Source organism: Pleurodeles waltl, chromosome 4_1, assembly GCF_031143425.1.
Source record: "Pleurodeles waltl isolate 20211129_DDA chromosome 4_1, aPleWal1.hap1.20221129, whole genome shotgun sequence".
NCBI classification, from domain to species: Eukaryota; Metazoa; Chordata; class Amphibia; order Caudata; family Salamandridae; genus Pleurodeles; species Pleurodeles waltl.
Genome location: NC_090442.1, coordinates 39,790,398 through 39,806,864, shown reverse-complemented (window position 1 = coordinate 39,806,864; position 16,467 = coordinate 39,790,398). Strand labels below are relative to the sequence as shown.

Genomic DNA, 16,467 nt, shown 5'->3' with positions numbered 1-16,467 from the left:
AACAGAACTGTGGGTAGATTCAGTGCAGGGAGTGTGTGCGTGCAGAAAGCAGAAACTATGCATGGGTAGAAGCTCTATGATTTTCTCCAGGAATAATGCAAATTGTCCCTCAGAAAAAGTATAGTACTAGAGAAGAATCATAAAGGATTGACACAATTGCTGCCTTTGCTGTTGCCCCAGTTGTGCAATCTGTCAAGGACTGGTCTCTTGCAGATTGAGGCACCTAGTTGCAATTGTGTGGTAAAAATCACCCTTACAACCATTTTTGCTATAAACTTGAGATCTTTCTGAGATACTATCTCACAGACTTCTTATGAATGAGGAACTCTGAAATTGTCACATTCCAATTTGTACGTCCTTAAAACTCTGCTGGTTATTCAAATGGGCAGATTGTTTTTAAAATTCCTTTCTGTCTCGAGTTGTAGTTATATTGATACAGAGGCATAATTATTGAATGATATATATTGGTTTGATTGAAATATGTTCGTAGAGGTGGTGATAGGCTTTCTGTGTCTGTCTGAGAGCAAGGACCGGTTAACGTCTTTTTCCAAGAGCAGTTTGTTGTGAAAGGTATCAGACAAAGGAGTATGTATTGTGATGTGGTTCTCTGACTGCTTCTGTCCACTTGCCAAAAGTTCCAAGGTCCTATGATAGCACAAAAACTGTAAGATTGAAGTGGTGTGTGCCGGAGGTTTAAAATGGTCAGTTTAATTAAAGACAGAAAAGTGAAACGAATGACTGCAGAAATACTGTATGTGGCCATGAACTGAGATGAAAGGATGATTTTGGAACTCTGTCTTGCAGATTACCCTCAATGCCGCAATGGATAGGGCACTACTCTCACAGACCAGGGTGTGTCAGTTTAAGTCTATCGGAGGTGCACACCCTGAACTAATACATTTTTGCTGAAACCTAATCATATTGTTTACTCTTCCTCGTAGCAGCTTGCCAGGGTGATAGTATATTGCAACAGAACCATTCCACTTCTTCACTGAAAAGAGTCATGCTGGTTACCCAAATGTGCAGCGTGTCATTTTATACAACTTTCTTTATTGAAATTAAACTTGGTCTCACTTGAAATATTCTCTTTCAAAATGAATGTTTTGAGCTGCTGTGAATTTTATTTCTAGAGGTGGTGACAGGCTTTCAGGTACGTGCTTAGGTCAAGGCCCTGTTCATGTCACTTGTACAAGCTAATTCAGGGAGCAAATTAGCAAGTCAAGAAATGGGAAGTCTGAACTACTGTCAAAGCAGTTTCATTCTCTTTTCAAATAATCCAAAAATACCATTGCAGCATAAAACAGAGTATTCAATAAAAGAAGAAGGAGGATTAACGGCAAAAAAGCACATCATAAGATATGAAACTTTGGAAATTATCTAGATATTGTTTGAAAAAACTCCTTTGATGGAAAGAAGATGAAGAACGGTATGGGATCCTGTCCTGCGAACCTGTAATTGATATGTTCCACATCCATTCATACCACCTAACCCTAAACACCCAAACATATTGCAGTCAGTGACCATGTGGCCTAATGAATAAGGCGTCTGATTTCGGATCAGAAGATTGAGGGTTCGAGTCCCTTCATGGTTGAGTCTTTTTGTAACAGCACCCAACTTATCTTTACATACAAACTGGAAATACACTCTTACAATACTCATTTCACTCTCACTCATTAAGAAAGCCCAATGCAAACTGCACAATCAGTCATGTTATACCTTCAGCATTGCTACTTTTCTGTCTTTCTGCCATACCAAAGTACCTCTTCATAAATGCCACGGATATGCAATACGTATAAAACAATATGTCATGGCACAATCATTCCGAACAGAACTGTGGGTAGACTCAGTGCAGGGAGTGTGTGCGTGCAGAAAGCAGAAACTATGCATGGGTAGAAGCTCTATGATTTTCTCCAGGAATAATGCAAATTGTCCCTCAGAAAAAGTATAGTACTAGAGAAGAATCATAAACGATTGACACAATTGCTGCCTTTGCTGTTGCCCCAGTTGTGTAATCTGTCAAGGACTGGTCTCTTGCAGATTGAGGCACTTAGTTGCAATTGTGTGGTAAAAATCACCCTTACAACCATTTTTGCTATAAACTTGAGATCTTTCTGAGATACTATCTCACAGACTTCTTATGAATGAGGAACTCTGAAATTGTCACATTCCAATTTGTACGTCCTTAAAACTATGCTGGTTATTCAAAAGGGCAGATTGTTTTTTAAATTCCTTTCTGTCTCGAGTTGTAGTTATATTGATACAGAGGCATAATTGTTGAATGATATATATTGGTTTGATTGAAATATGTTCGTAGAGGTGGTGATAGGCTTTCTGTGTCTGTCTGAGAGCAAGAACCGGTTAACGTCTTTTTCCAAGAGCAGTTTGTTGTGAAAGGTATCAGGCAAAGGAGTATGTATTGTGATGTGGTTCTCTGACTGCTTCTGTCCACTTGCCAAAAGTTCCAAGGCCCTATGATAGCACAAAAACGGTAAGATTGAAGTGGTGGGTGCCGGAGGTTTAAAATGGTCAGTTTAATTAAAGACAGAAAAGTGAAACGAATGACTACAGAAATACTGTATGTAGCCATGAACTGAGATGAAAGGATGATTTTGGAACTCTGTCTTGCAGATTACCCTCAATGCCGCAATGGATAGGGCACTACTCTCACAGACCAGGGTGTGTAAGTTTAAGTCTATCTGAGGTGCACACCCTGAACTAATACATTTTTGCTGAAACCTAATCATATTGTTTACTCTTCCTCGTAGCAGCTTGCCAGGGTGATAGTATATTGCAACAGAACCATTCCACTTCTTCACTGAAAAGTGTCATGTTGGTTACCCAAATGTGCAGCGTGTCATTTTATACAGCTTTCTTTATTGAAATTAAACTTGGACTCACTTGAAATATTCTCTTTCAAAATGAATGTTTTGAGCTGCTGTGAATTTTATTTCCAGAGGTGGTGACAGCCTTTCAGGTACGTGCTTAGGTCAAGGCCCTGTTCATGTCACTTCTATAAGCTAATTCAGGGAGAAAATTAGCAAGTCAATAAATGGGAAGTCTGGACTACTGTCAAAGCAGTTTCATTCTCTTTTCAAATAATCCAAAAATACCATTGCAGCATAAAACAGAGTATTCAATAAAAGAAGAAGGAGGATTAACGGCAAAAAAGCACATCATAAGATATGAAACTTTGGAAATTATCTAGATATTGTTTGAAAAAACTCCTTTGATGGAAAGAAGATGAAGAACGGTATGGGATCCTGTCCTGCGCACCTGTAATTGATATGTTCCACATCCATTCATACCACCTAACCCTAAACACCCAAACTTATTGCAGTCAGTGACCATGTCGCCTAATGGATAAGGCGTCTGACTTCGGGTCAGAAGATTGAGGGTTCGAGTCCCTTCATGGTTGAGTCTTTTTCTCACAGCACCCAACTTATCTTTACATACAAACTGGAAACGCACTCTTACAATACTCCTTTCACTCTCACTAATTAAGAAAGCCCAATGCAAACTGCACAATCAGTCACGTTATACCTTCAGCATTGCTACTTTTCTGTCTTTCTGCCATACCAAAGTACCTCTTCATAAATGCCACGGATATGCAATACGTATACAACAATATGTCATGGCACAATCATTCCGAACAGAACTGTGGGTAGACTCAGTGCAGGGAGTGTGTGCGTGCAGAAAGCAGAAACTATGCATGGGTAGAAGCTCTATGATTTTCTCCAGGAATAATGCAAATTGTCCCTCAGAAAAAGTATAGTACTAGAGAAGAATCATAAAGGATTGACACAATTGCTGCCTTTGCTGTTGCCCCAGTTGTGTAATCTGTCAAGGACTGGTCTCTTGCAGATTGAGGCCCCTAGTTGCGATTGTGTGGTATAAATCACCCTTACAACCATTTTTGCTATAAACTTGAGATCTTTCTGAGATACTATCTCACAGACTTCTTATGAATGAGGAACTCTGAAATTGTCACATTCCAATTTGTACGTCCTTAAAACTCTGCTGGTTATTCAAATGGGCAGATTGTTTTTTAAATTCCTTTCTGTCTCGAGTTGTAGTTATATTGATACAGAGGCATAATTATTGAATGATATATATTGGTTTGATTGAAATATGTTCGTAGAGGTGGTGATAGGCTTTCTGTGTCTGTCTGAGAGCAAGGACCGGTTAACGTCTTTTTCCAAGAGCAGTTTGTTGTGAAAGGTATCAGACAAAGGAGTATGTATTGTGATGTGGTTCTCTGACTGCTTCTGTCCACTTGCCAAAAGTTCCATGGCCCTATGATAGCACAAAAACTGTAAGATTGAAGTGGTGTGTGCCGGAGGTTTAAAATGGTCAGTTTAATTAAAGACAGAAAAGTGAAACGAATGACTGCAGAAATACTGTATGTGGCCATGAACTGAGATGAAAGGATGATTTTGGAACTCTGTCTTGCAGATTACCCTCAATGCCGCAATGGATAGGGCACTACTCTCACAGACCAGGGTGTGTAAGTTTAAGTCTATCAGAGGTGCACACCCTGAACTAATACATTTTTGCTGAAACCTAATCATATTGTTTACTCTTCCTCGTAGCAGCTTGCCAGGGTGATAGTATATTGCAACAGAACCATTCCACTTCTTCACTGAAAAGAGTCATGCTGGTTACCCAAATGTGCAGCGTGTCATTTTATACAACTTTCTTTATTGAAATTAAACTTGGACTCACTTGAAATATTCTCTTTCAAAATGAATGTTTTGAGCTGCTGTGAATTTTATTTCTAGAGGTGGTGACAGGCTTTCAGGTACGTGCTTAGGTCAAGGCCCTGTTCATGTCACTTGTATGAGCTAATTCAGGGAGCAAATTAGCAAGTCAATAAATGGGAAGTCTGAACTACTGTCAAAGCAGTTTCATTCTCTTTTCAAATAATCCAAAAATACCATTGCAGCATAAAACAGAGTATTCAATAAAAGAAGAAGGAGGATTAACGGCAAAAAAGCACAGCATAAGATATGAAACTTTGGAAATTATCTAGATATTGTTTGAAAAAACTCCTTTGATGGAAAGAAGATGAAGAACGGTATGGGATCCTGTCCTGCGCACCTGTAATTGATATGTTCCACATCCATTCATACCACCTAACCCTAAACACCCAAACATATTGCAGTCAGTGACCATGTGGCCTAATGGATAAGGTGTCTGACTTCTGATCAGAAGATTGAGGGTTCGAGTCCCTTCATGGTTGAGTCTTTTTCTCACTGCACCCAACTTATCTTTACATACAAACTGGAAACACACTCTTACAATACTCCTTTCACTCTCACTCATTAAGAAAGCCCAATGCAAACTGCACAATCAGTCACGTTATGCCTTCAGCATTGCTACTTTTCTGTCTTTCTGCCATACCAAAGTACCTCTTCATAAATGCCACGGATATGCAATACGTATACAACAATATGACATGGCGCAATCATTCTGAACAGAACTGTGGGTAGATTCATTGCAGGGAGTGTGTGCGTGCAGAAAGCAGAAACTATGCATGGGTAGAAGCTCTATGATTTTCTCCAGGAATAATGCAAATTGTCCCTCAGAAAAAGTATAGTACTAGAGAAGAATCATAAAGGATTGACACAATTGCTGCCTTTGCTGTTGCCCATGTTGTGTAATCTGTCAAGGACTGGTCTCTTGCAGATTGAGGCACCTAGTTGCGATTGTGTGGTATAAATCACCCTTACAACCATTTTTGCTATAAACTTGAGATCTTTCTGATATACTATCTCACAGACTTCTTATGAATGAGGAACTCTGAAATTGTCACATTCCAATTTGTACGTCCTTAAAACTCTGCTGGTTATTCAAATGGGCAGATTGTTTTTTAAATTCCTTTCTGTCTCGAGATGTAGTTATATTGATACAGAGGCATAATTATTGAATGATATATATTGGTTTGATTGAAATATGTTCGTAGAGGTGGTGACAGGCTTTCTGTGTCTGTCTGAGAGCAAGGACAGGTTAACGTCTTTTTCCAAGAGCAGTTTGTTGTGAAAGGTATCAGACAAAGGAGTATGTATTGTGATGTGGTTCTCTGACTGCTTCTGTCCACTTGCCAAAAGTTCCAAGGTCCTATGATAGCACAAAAACTGTAAGATTGAAGTGGTGTGTGCCGGAGGTTTAAAATGGTCAGTTTAATTAAAGACAGAAAAGTGAAACGAATGACTGCAGAAATACTGTATGTGGCCATGAACTGAGATGAAAGGATGATTTTGGAACTCTGTCTTGCAGATTACCCTCAATGCCGCAATGGATAGGGCACTACTCTCACAGACCAGGGTGTGTAAGTTTAAGTCTATCGGAGGTGCACACCCTGAACTAATACATTTTTGCTGAAACCTAATCATATTGTTTACTCTTCCTCGTAGCAGCTTCCCAGGGTGATAGTATATTGCAACAGAACCATTCCACTTCTTCACTGAAAAGAGTCATGCTGGTTACCCAAATGTGCAGCGTGTCATTTTATACAACTTTCTTTATTGAAATTAAACTTGGACTCACTTGAAATATTCTCTTTCAAAATGAATGTTTTGAGCTGCTGTGAATTTTATTTCTAGAGGTGGTGACAGGCTTTCAGGTACGTGCTTAGGTCAAGGCCCTGTTCATGGCACTTGTACAAGCTAATTCAGGGAGCAAATTAGCAAGTCAATAAATGGGAAGTCTGAACTACTGTCAAAGCAGTTTCATTCTCTTTTCAAATAATCCAAAAATACCATTGCAGCATAAAACAGAGTATTCAATAAAAGAAGAAGGAGGATTAACGGCAAAAAAGCACATCATAAGATATGAAACTTTGGAAATTATCTAGATATTGTTTGAAAAAACTCCTTTGATGGAAAGAAGATGAAGAACGGTATGGGATCCTGTCCTGCGCACCTGTAATTGACATGTTCCACATCCATTCATACCACCTAACCCTAAACACCCAAACTTATTGCAGTCAGTGACCATGTGGCCTAATGGATAAGGCGTCTGACTTCGGATCCGAAGATTGAGGGTTCGAGTTCCTTCATGGTTGAGTCTTTTTCTCACAGCACCCAACTTATCTTTACATACAAACTGGAAACACACTCTTACAATACTCCTTTCACTCTCACTCATTAAGAAAGCCCAATGCAAACTGCACAATCAGTCACGTTATGCCTTCAGCATTGCTACTTTTCTGTCTTTCTGCCATAACAAAGTACCTCTTCATAAATGCCACGGATATGCAATACGTATACAACAATATGACATGGCGCAATCATTCTGAACAGAACTGTGGGTAGATTCATTGCAGGGAGTGTGTGCGTGCAGAAAGCAGAAACTATGCATGGGTAGAAGCTCTATGATTTTCTCCAGGAATAATGCAAATTGTCCCTCAGAAAAAGTATAGTACTAGAGAAGAATCATAAACGATTGACACAATTGCTGCCTTTGCTGTTGCCCCAGTTGTGTAATCTGTCAAGGACTGGTCTCTTGCAGATTGAGGCACTTAGTTGCAATTGTGTGGTAAAAATCACCCTTACAACCATTTTTGCTATAAACTTGAGATCTTTCTGAGATACTATCTCACAGACTTCTTATGAATGAGGAACTCTGAAATTGTCACATTCCAATTTGTACGTCCTTAAAACTATGCTGGTTATTCAAAAGGGCAGATTGTTTTTTAAATTCCTTTCTGTCTCGAGTTGTAGTTATATTGATACAGAGGCATAATTGTTGAATGATATATATTGGTTTGATTGAAATATGTTCGTAGAGGTGGTGATAGGCTTTCTGTGTCTGTCTGAGAGCAAGAACCGGTTAACGTCTTTTTCCAAGAGCAGTTTGTTGTGAAAGGTATCAGGCAAAGGAGTATGTATTGTGATGTGGTTCTCTGACTGCTTCTGTCCACTTGCCAAAAGTTCCAAGGCCCTATGATAGCACAAAAACGGTAAGATTGAAGTGGTGGGTGCCGGAGGTTTAAAATGGTCAGTTTAATTAAAGACAGAAAAGTGAAACGAATGACTGCAGAAATACTGTATGTAGCCATGAACTGAGATGAAAGGATGATTTTGGAACTCTGTCTTGCAGATTACCCTCAATGCCGCAATGGATAGGGCATTACTCTCACAGACCAGGGTGTGTAAGTTTAAGTCTATCTGAGGTGCACACCCTGAACTAATACATTTTTGCTGAAACCTAATCATATTGTTTACTCTTCCTCGTAGCAGCTTGCCAGGGTGATAGTATATTGCAACAGAACCATTCCACTTCTTCACTGAAAAGTGTCATGTTGGTTACCCAAATGTGCAGCGTGTCATTTTATACAGCTTTCTTTATTGAAATTAAACTTGGACTCACTTGAAATATTCTCTTTCAAAATGAATGTTTTGAGCTGCTGTGAATTTTATTTCCAGAGGTGGTGACAGCCTTTCAGGTACGTGCTTAGGTCAAGGCCCTGTTCATGTCACTTGTATAAGCTAATTCAGGGAGCAAATTAGCAAGTCAATAAATGGGAAGTCTGAACTACTGTCAAAGCAGTTTCATTCTCTTTTCAAATAATCCAAAAATACCATTGCAGCATAAAACAGAGTATTCAATAAAAGAAGAAGGAGGATTAACGGCAAAAAAGCACATCATAAGATATGAAACTTTGGAAATTATCTAGATATTGTTTGAAAAAACTCCTTTGATGGAAAGAAGATGAAGAACGGTATGGGATCCTGTCCTGCGCACCTGTAATTGATATGTTCCACATCCATTCATACCACCTAACCCTAAACACCCAAACTTATTGCAGTCAGTGAGCATGTGGCCTAATGGATAAGGCGTCTGACTTCGGATAAGAAGATTGAGGGTTCGAGTCCCTTCATGGTTAAGTCTTTTTCTCACAGCACCCAACTTATCTTTACATACAAACTGGAAACACACTCTTACAATACTCCTTTCACTCTCACTCATTAAGAAAGCCCAATGCAAACTGCACAATCAGTCACGTTATGCCTTCAGCATTGCTACTTTTCTGTCTTTCTGCCATACCAAAGTACCTCTTCATAAATGCCACGGATATGCAATACGTATACAACAATATGACATGGCGCAATCATTCTGAACAGAACTGTGGGTAGATTCATTGCAGGGAGTGTGTGCGTGCAGAAAGCAGAAACTATGCATGGGTAGAAGCTCTATGATTTTCTCCAGGAATAATGCAAATTGTCCCTCAGAAAAAGTATAGTACTAGAGAAGAATCATAAAGGATTGACACAATTGCTGCCTTTGCTGTTGCCCCAGTTGTGTAATCTGTCAAGGACTGGTCTCTTGCACATTGAGGCACCTAGTTGCGATTGTGTGGTATAAATCACCCTTACAACCATTTTTGCTATAAACTTGAGATCTTTCTGATATACTATCTCACAGACTTCTTATGAATGAGGAACTCTGAAATTGTCACATTCCAATTTGTACGTCCTTAAAACTCTGCTGGTTATTCAAATGGGCAGATTGTTTTTTAAATTCCTTTCTGTCTCGAGATGTAGTTATATTGATACAGAGGCATAATTATTGAATGATATATATTGGTTTGATTGAAATATGTTCGTAGAGGTGGTGATAGGCTTTCTGTGTCTGTCTGAGAGCAAGGACCGGTTAACGTCTTTTTCCAAGAGCAGTTTGTTGTGAAAGGTATCAGACAAAGGAGTATGTATTGTGATGTGGTTCTCTGACTGCTTCTGTCCACTTGCCAAAAGTTCCAAGGTCCTATGATAGCACAAAAACTGTAAGATTGAAGTGGTGTGTGCCGGAGGTTTAAAATGGTCAGTTTAATTAAAGACAGAAAAGTGAAACGAATGACTGCAGAAATACTGTATGTGGCCATGAACTGAGATGAAAGGATGATTTTGGAACTCTGTCTTGCAGATTACCCTCAATGCCGCAATGGATAGGGCACTACTCTCACAGACCAGGGTGTGTAAGTTTAAGTCTATCGGAGGTGCACACCCTGAACTAATACATTTTTGCTGAAACCTAATCATATTGTTTACTCTTCCTCGTAGCAGCTTGCCAGGGTGATAGTATATTGCAACAGAACCATTCCACTTCTTCACTGAAAAGAGTCATGCTGGTTACCCAAATGTGCAGCGTGTCATTTTATACAACTTTCTTTATTGAAATTAAACTTGGACTCACTTGAAATATTCTCTTTCAAAATGAATGTTTTGAGCTGCTGTGAATTTTATTTCTAGAGGTGGTGACAGGCTTTCAGGTACGTGCTTAGGTCAAGGCCCTGTTCATGTCACTTGTATAAGCTAATTCAGGGAGCAAATTAGCAAGTCAATAAATGGGAAGTCTGAACTACTGTCAAAGCAGTTTCATTCTCTTTTCAAATAATCCAAAAATACCATTGCAGCATAAAACAGAGTATTCAATAAAAGAAGAAGGAGGATTAACGGCAAAAAAGCACATCATAAGATATGAAACTTTGGAAATTATCTAGATATTGTTTGAAAAAACTCCTTTGATGGAAAGAAGATGAAGAACGGTATGGGATCCTGTCCTGCGCACCTGTAATTGATATGTTCCACATCCATTCATACCACCTAACCCTAAACACCCAAACTTATTGCAGTCAGTGACCATGTGGCCTAATGGATAAGGCGTCTGACTTCGGATCAGAAGATTGAGGGTTCGAGTCCCTTCATGGTTGAGTCTTTTTCTCACAGCACCCAACTTATCTTTACATACAAACTGGAAACACACTCTTACAATACTCCTTTCACTCTCACTCATTAAGAAAGCCCAATGCAAACTGCACAATCAGTCACGTTATGCCTTCAGCATTGCTACTTTTCTGTCTTTCTGCCATACCAAAGTACCTCTTCATAAATGCCACGGATATGCAATACGTATACAACAATATGTCATGGCACAATCATTCAGAACAGAACTGTGGGTAGACTCAGTGCAGGGAGTGTGTGCGTGCAGAAAGCAGAAACTATGCATGGGTAGAAGCTCTATGATTTTCTCCAGGAATAATGCAAATTGTCCCTCAGAAAAAGTATAGTACTAGAGAAGAATCATAAAGGATTGACACAATTGCTGCCTTTGCTGTTGCCCCAGTTGTGTAATCTGTCAAGGACTGGTCTCTTGCAGATTGAGGCACCTAGTTGCGATTGTGTGGTATAAATCACCCTTACAACCATTTTTGCTATAAACTTGAGATCTTTCTGATATACTATCTCACAGACTTCTTATGAATGAGGAACTCTGAAATTGTCACATTCCAATTTGTACGTCCTTAAAACTCTGCTGGTTATTCAAATGGGCAGATTGTTTTTTAAATTCCTTTCTGTCTCGAGATGTAGTTATATTGATACAGAGGCATAATTATTGAATGATATATATTGGTTTGATTGAAATATGTTCGTAGAGGTGGTGATAGGCTTTCTGTGTCTGTCTGAGAGCAAGGACCGGTTAACGTCTTTTTCCAAGAGCAGTTTGTTGTGAAAGGTATCAGACAGAGGAGTATGTATTGTGATGTGGTTCTCTGACTGCTTCTGTCCACTTGCCAAAAGTTCCAAGGTCATATGATAGCACAAAAACTGTAAGATTGAAGTGGTGTGTGCCGGAGGTTTAAAATGGTCAGTTTAATTAAAGACAGAAAAGTGAAACGAATGACTGCAGAAATACTGTATGTGGCCATGAACTGAGATGAAAGGATGATTTTGGAACTCTGTCTTGCAGATTACCCTCAATGCCGCAATGGATAGGGCACTACTCTCACAGACCAGGGTGTGTAAGTTTAAGTCTATCGGAGGTGCACACCCTGAACTAATACATTTTTGCTGAAACCTAATCATATTGTTTACTCTTCCTCGTAGCAGCTTGCCAGGGTGATAGTATATTGCAACAGAACGATTCCACTTCTTCACTGAAAAGAGTCATGCTGGTTACCCAAATGTGCAGCGTGTCATTTTATACAACTTTCTTTATTGAAATTAAACTTGGACTCACTTGAAATATTCTCTTTCAAAATGAATGTTTTGAGCTGCTGTGAATTTTATTTCTAGAGGTGGTGACAGGCTTTCAGGTACGTGCTTAGGTCAAGGCCCTGTTCATGTCACTTGTATAAGCTAATTCAGGGAGCAAATTAGCAAGTCAAGAAATGGGAAGTCTGAACTACTGTCAAAGCAGTTTCATTCTCTTTTCAAATAATCCAAAAATACCATTGCAGCATAAAACAGAGTATTCAATAAAAGAAGAAGGAGGATTAACGGCAAAAAAGCACATCATAAGATATGAAACTTTGGAAATTATCTAGATATTGTTTGAAAAAACTCCTTTGATGGAAAGAAGATGAAGAACGGTATGGGATCCTGTCCTGCGCACCTGTAATTGATATGTTCCACATCCATTCATACCACCTAACCCTAAACACCCAAACATAATGCAGTCAGTGACCATGTGGCCTAATGGATAAGGCGTCTGACTTCGGATCAGAAGATTGAGGGTTCGAGTCCCTTCATGGTTGATTCTTTTTCTCACAGCACCCAACTTATCTTTACATACAAACTGGAAACACACTCTTAAAATACTCCTTTCACTCTCACTCATTAAGAAAGCCCAATGCAAACTGCACAATCAGTCATGTTATGCCTTCAGCATTGCTACTTTTCTGTCTTTCTGCCATACCAAAGTACCTCTTCATAAATGCCACGGATATGCAATACGTATACAACAATATGACATGGCACAAACATTCTGAACAGAACTGTGGGTAGATTCAGTGCAGGGAGTGTGTGCGTGCAGAAAGCAGAAACTATGCATGGGTAGAAGCTCTATGATTTTCTCCAGGAATAATGCAAATTGTCCCTCAGAAAAAGTATAGTACTAGAGAAGAATCATAAAGGATTGACACAATTGCTGCCTTTGCTGTTGCCCCAGTTGTGCAATCTGTCAAGGACTGGTCTCTTGCAGATTGAGGCACCTAGTTGCAATTGTGTGGTAAAAATCACCCTTACAACCATTTTTGCTATAAACTTGAGATCTTTCTGAGATACTATCTCACAGACTTCTTATGAATGAGGAACTCTGAAATTGTCACATTCCAATTTGTACGTCCTTAAAACTCTGCTGGTTATTCAAATGGGCAGATTGTTTTTTAAATTCCTTTCTGTCTCGAGTTGTAGTTATATTGATACAGAGGCATAATTATTGAATGATATATATTGGTTTGATTGAAATATGTTCGTAGAGGTGGTGATAGGCTTTCTGTGTCTGTCTGAGAGCAAGGACCGGTTAACGTCTTTTTCCAAGAGCAGTTTGTTGTGAAAGGTATCAGACAAAGGAGTATGTATTGTGATGTGGTTCTCTGACTGCTTCTGTCCACTTGCCAAAAGTTCCAAGGTCCTATGATAGCACAAAAACTGTAAGATTGAAGTGGTGTGTGCCGGAGGTTTAAAATGGTCAGTTTAATTAAAGACAGAAAAGTGAAACGAATGACTGCAGAAATACTGTATGTGGCCATGAACTGAGATGAAAGGATGATTTTGGAACTCTGTCTTGCAGATTACCCTCAATGCCGCAATGGATAGGGCACTACTCTCACAGACCAGGGTGTGTCAGTTTAAGTCTATCGGAGGTGCACACCCTGAACTAATACATTTTTGCTGAAACCTAATCATATTGTTTACTCTTCCTCGTAGCAGCTTGCCAGGGTGATAGTATATTGCAACAGAACCATTCCACTTCTTCACTGAAAAGAGTCATGCTGGTTACCCAAATGTGCAGCGTGTCATTTTATACAACTTTCTTTATTGAAATTAAACTTGGTCTCACTTGAAATATTCTCTTTCAAAATGAATGTTTTGAGCTGCTGTGAATTTTATTTCTAGAGGTGGTGACAGGCTTTCAGGTACGTGCTTAGGTCAAGGCCCTGTTCATGTCACTTGTACAAGCTAATTCAGGGAGCAAATTAGCAAGTCAAGAAATGGGAAGTCTGAACTACTGTCAAAGCAGTTTCATTCTCTTTTCAAATAATCCAAAAATACCATTGCAGCATAAAACAGAGTATTCAATAAAAGAAGAAGGAGGATTAACGGCAAAAAAGCACATCATAAGATATGAAACTTTGGAAATTATCTAGATATTGTTTGAAAAAACTCCTTTGATGGAAAGAAGATGAAGAACGGTATGGGATCCTGTCCTGCGAACCTGTAATTGATATGTTCCACATCCATTCATACCACCTAACCCTAAACACCCAAACATATTGCAGTCAGTGACCATGTGGCCTAATGAATAAGGCGTCTGATTTCGGATCAGAAGATTGAGGGTTCGAGTCCCTTCATGGTTGAGTCTTTTTCTCACTGCACCCAACTTATCTTTACATACAAACTGGAAACACACTCTTACAATACTCCTTTCACTCTCACTCATTAAGAAAGCCCAATGCAAACTGCACAATCAGTCACGTTATGCCTTCAGCATTGCTACTTTTCTGTCTTTCTGCCATACCAAAGTACCTCTTCATAAATGCCACGGATATGCAATACGTATACAACAATATGACATGGCGCAATCATTCTGAACAGAACTGTGGGTAGATTCATTGCAGGGAGTGTGTGCGTGCAGAAAGCAGAAACTATGCATGGGTAGAAGCTCTATGATTTTCTCCAGGAATAATGCAAATTGTCCCTCAGAAAAAGTATAGTACTAGAGAAGAATCATAAAGGATTGACACAATTGCTGCCTTTGCTGTTGCCCCAGTTGTGTAATCTGTCAAGGACTGGTCTCTTGCAGATTGAGGCACCTAGTTGCGATTGTGTGGTATAAATCACCCTTACAACCATTTTTGCTATAAACTTGAGATCTTTCTGATATACTATCTCACAGACTTTTTATGAATGAGGAACTCTGAAATTGTCACATTCCAATTTGTACGTCCTTAAAACTCTGCTGGTTATTCAAATGGGCAGATTGTTTTTTAAATTCCTTTCTGTCTCGAGATGTAGTTATATTGATACAGAGGCATAATTATTGAATGATATATATTGGTTTGATTGAAATATGTTCGTAGAGGTGGTGATAGGCTTTCTGTGTCTGTCTGAGAGCAAGGACCGGTTAACGTCTTTTTCCAAGAGCAGTTTGTTGTGAAAGGTATCAGACAAAGGAGTATGTATTGTGATGTGGTTCTCTGACTGCTTCTGTCCACTTGCCAAAAGTTCCAAGGTCCTATGATAGCACAAAAACTGTAAGATTGAAGTGGTGTGTGCCGGAGGTTTAAAATGGTCAGTTTAATTAAAGACAGAAAAGTGAAACGAATGACTGCAGAAATACTGTATGTGGCCATGAACTGAGATGAAAGGATGATTTTGGAACTCTGTCTTGCAGATTACCCTCAATGCCGCAATGGATAGGGCACTACTCTCACAGACCAGGGTGTGTAAGTTTAAGTCTATCGGAGGTGCACACCCTGAACTAATACATTTTTGCTGAAACCTAATCATATTGTTTACTCTTCCTCGTAGCAGCTTCCCAGGGTGATAGTATATTGCAACAGAACCATTCCACTTCTTCACTGAAAAGAGTCATGCTGGTTACCCAAATGTGCAGCGTGTCATTTTATACAACTTTCTTTATTGTAATTAAACTTGGACTCACTTGAAATATTCTCTTTCAAAATGAATGTTTTGAGCTGCTGTGAATTTTATTTCTAGAGGTGGTGACAGGCTTTCAGGTACGTGCTTAGGTCAAGGCCCTGTTCATGTCACTTGTATAAGTTAATTCAGGGAGCAAATTAGCAAGTCAAGAAATGGGAAGTCTGAACTACTGTCAAAGCAGTTTCATTCTCTTTTCAAATAATCCAAAAATACCATTGCAGCATAAAACAGAGTATTCAATAAAAGAAGAAGGAGGATTAACGGCAAAAAAGCACATCATAAGATATGAAACTTTGGAAATTATCTAGATATTGTTTGAAAAAACTCCTTTGATGGAAAGAAGATGAAGAACGGTATGGGATCCTGTCCTGCGCACCTGTAATTGATATGTTCCACATCCATTCAAACCACCTAACACTAAACACCCAAACATATTGCAGTCAGTGACCATGTGGCCTAATGGATAAGGCGTCTGACTTCGGATCAGAAAATTGAGGGTTCGAGTCCCTTCATGGTTGAGTCTTTTTGTCACAGCACCCAACTTATATTTACATATAAACTGGAAATACACTCTTACAATAATCATTTCACTCTCACTCATTAAGAAAGCCCAATGCAAACTGCACAATCAGTCATGTTATACCTTCAGCATTGCTACTTTTCTGTCTTTCTGCCATACCAAAGTACCTCTTCATAAATGCCACGGATATGCAATACGTATACAACAATATGTCATGGCACAATCATTCAGAACAGAACTGTGGGTAGACTCAGTGCAGGGAGTGTGTGCGTGCAGAAAGCA

The 16,467-nt window shown here is 39.2% G+C and overlaps 6 non-coding genes across 6 annotated transcripts; all 6 read left to right on the top strand.

Moving 5' to 3' along the window:
- The first annotated feature begins 1,518 nt into the window (after window positions 1-1,518).
- TRNAR-UCG (transfer RNA arginine (anticodon UCG)) lies at window positions 1,519-1,591 on the top strand. Its single transcript has one exon. It is a non-coding gene; the product is annotated as a tRNA-Arg (tRNA).
- A 3,575-nt stretch (window positions 1,592-5,166) lies between these two features.
- Window positions 5,167-5,239, top strand: TRNAR-UCU (transfer RNA arginine (anticodon UCU)). Its single transcript has one exon. It is a non-coding gene; the product is annotated as a tRNA-Arg (tRNA).
- Window positions 5,240-10,638: 5,399 nt separating this feature from the next.
- On the top strand, window positions 10,639-10,711 carry TRNAR-UCG (transfer RNA arginine (anticodon UCG)). Its single transcript has one exon. It is a non-coding gene; the product is annotated as a tRNA-Arg (tRNA).
- Window positions 10,712-12,462: 1,751 nt separating this feature from the next.
- TRNAR-UCG (transfer RNA arginine (anticodon UCG)) lies at window positions 12,463-12,535 on the top strand. Its single transcript has one exon. It is a non-coding gene; the product is annotated as a tRNA-Arg (tRNA).
- A 1,751-nt stretch (window positions 12,536-14,286) lies between these two features.
- TRNAR-UCG (transfer RNA arginine (anticodon UCG)) lies at window positions 14,287-14,359 on the top strand. Its single transcript has one exon. It is a non-coding gene; the product is annotated as a tRNA-Arg (tRNA).
- A 1,751-nt stretch (window positions 14,360-16,110) lies between these two features.
- TRNAR-UCG (transfer RNA arginine (anticodon UCG)) lies at window positions 16,111-16,183 on the top strand. The gene has a single exon. It is a non-coding gene; the product is annotated as a tRNA-Arg (tRNA).
- The last annotated feature ends 284 nt before the right edge of the window (window positions 16,184-16,467 follow it).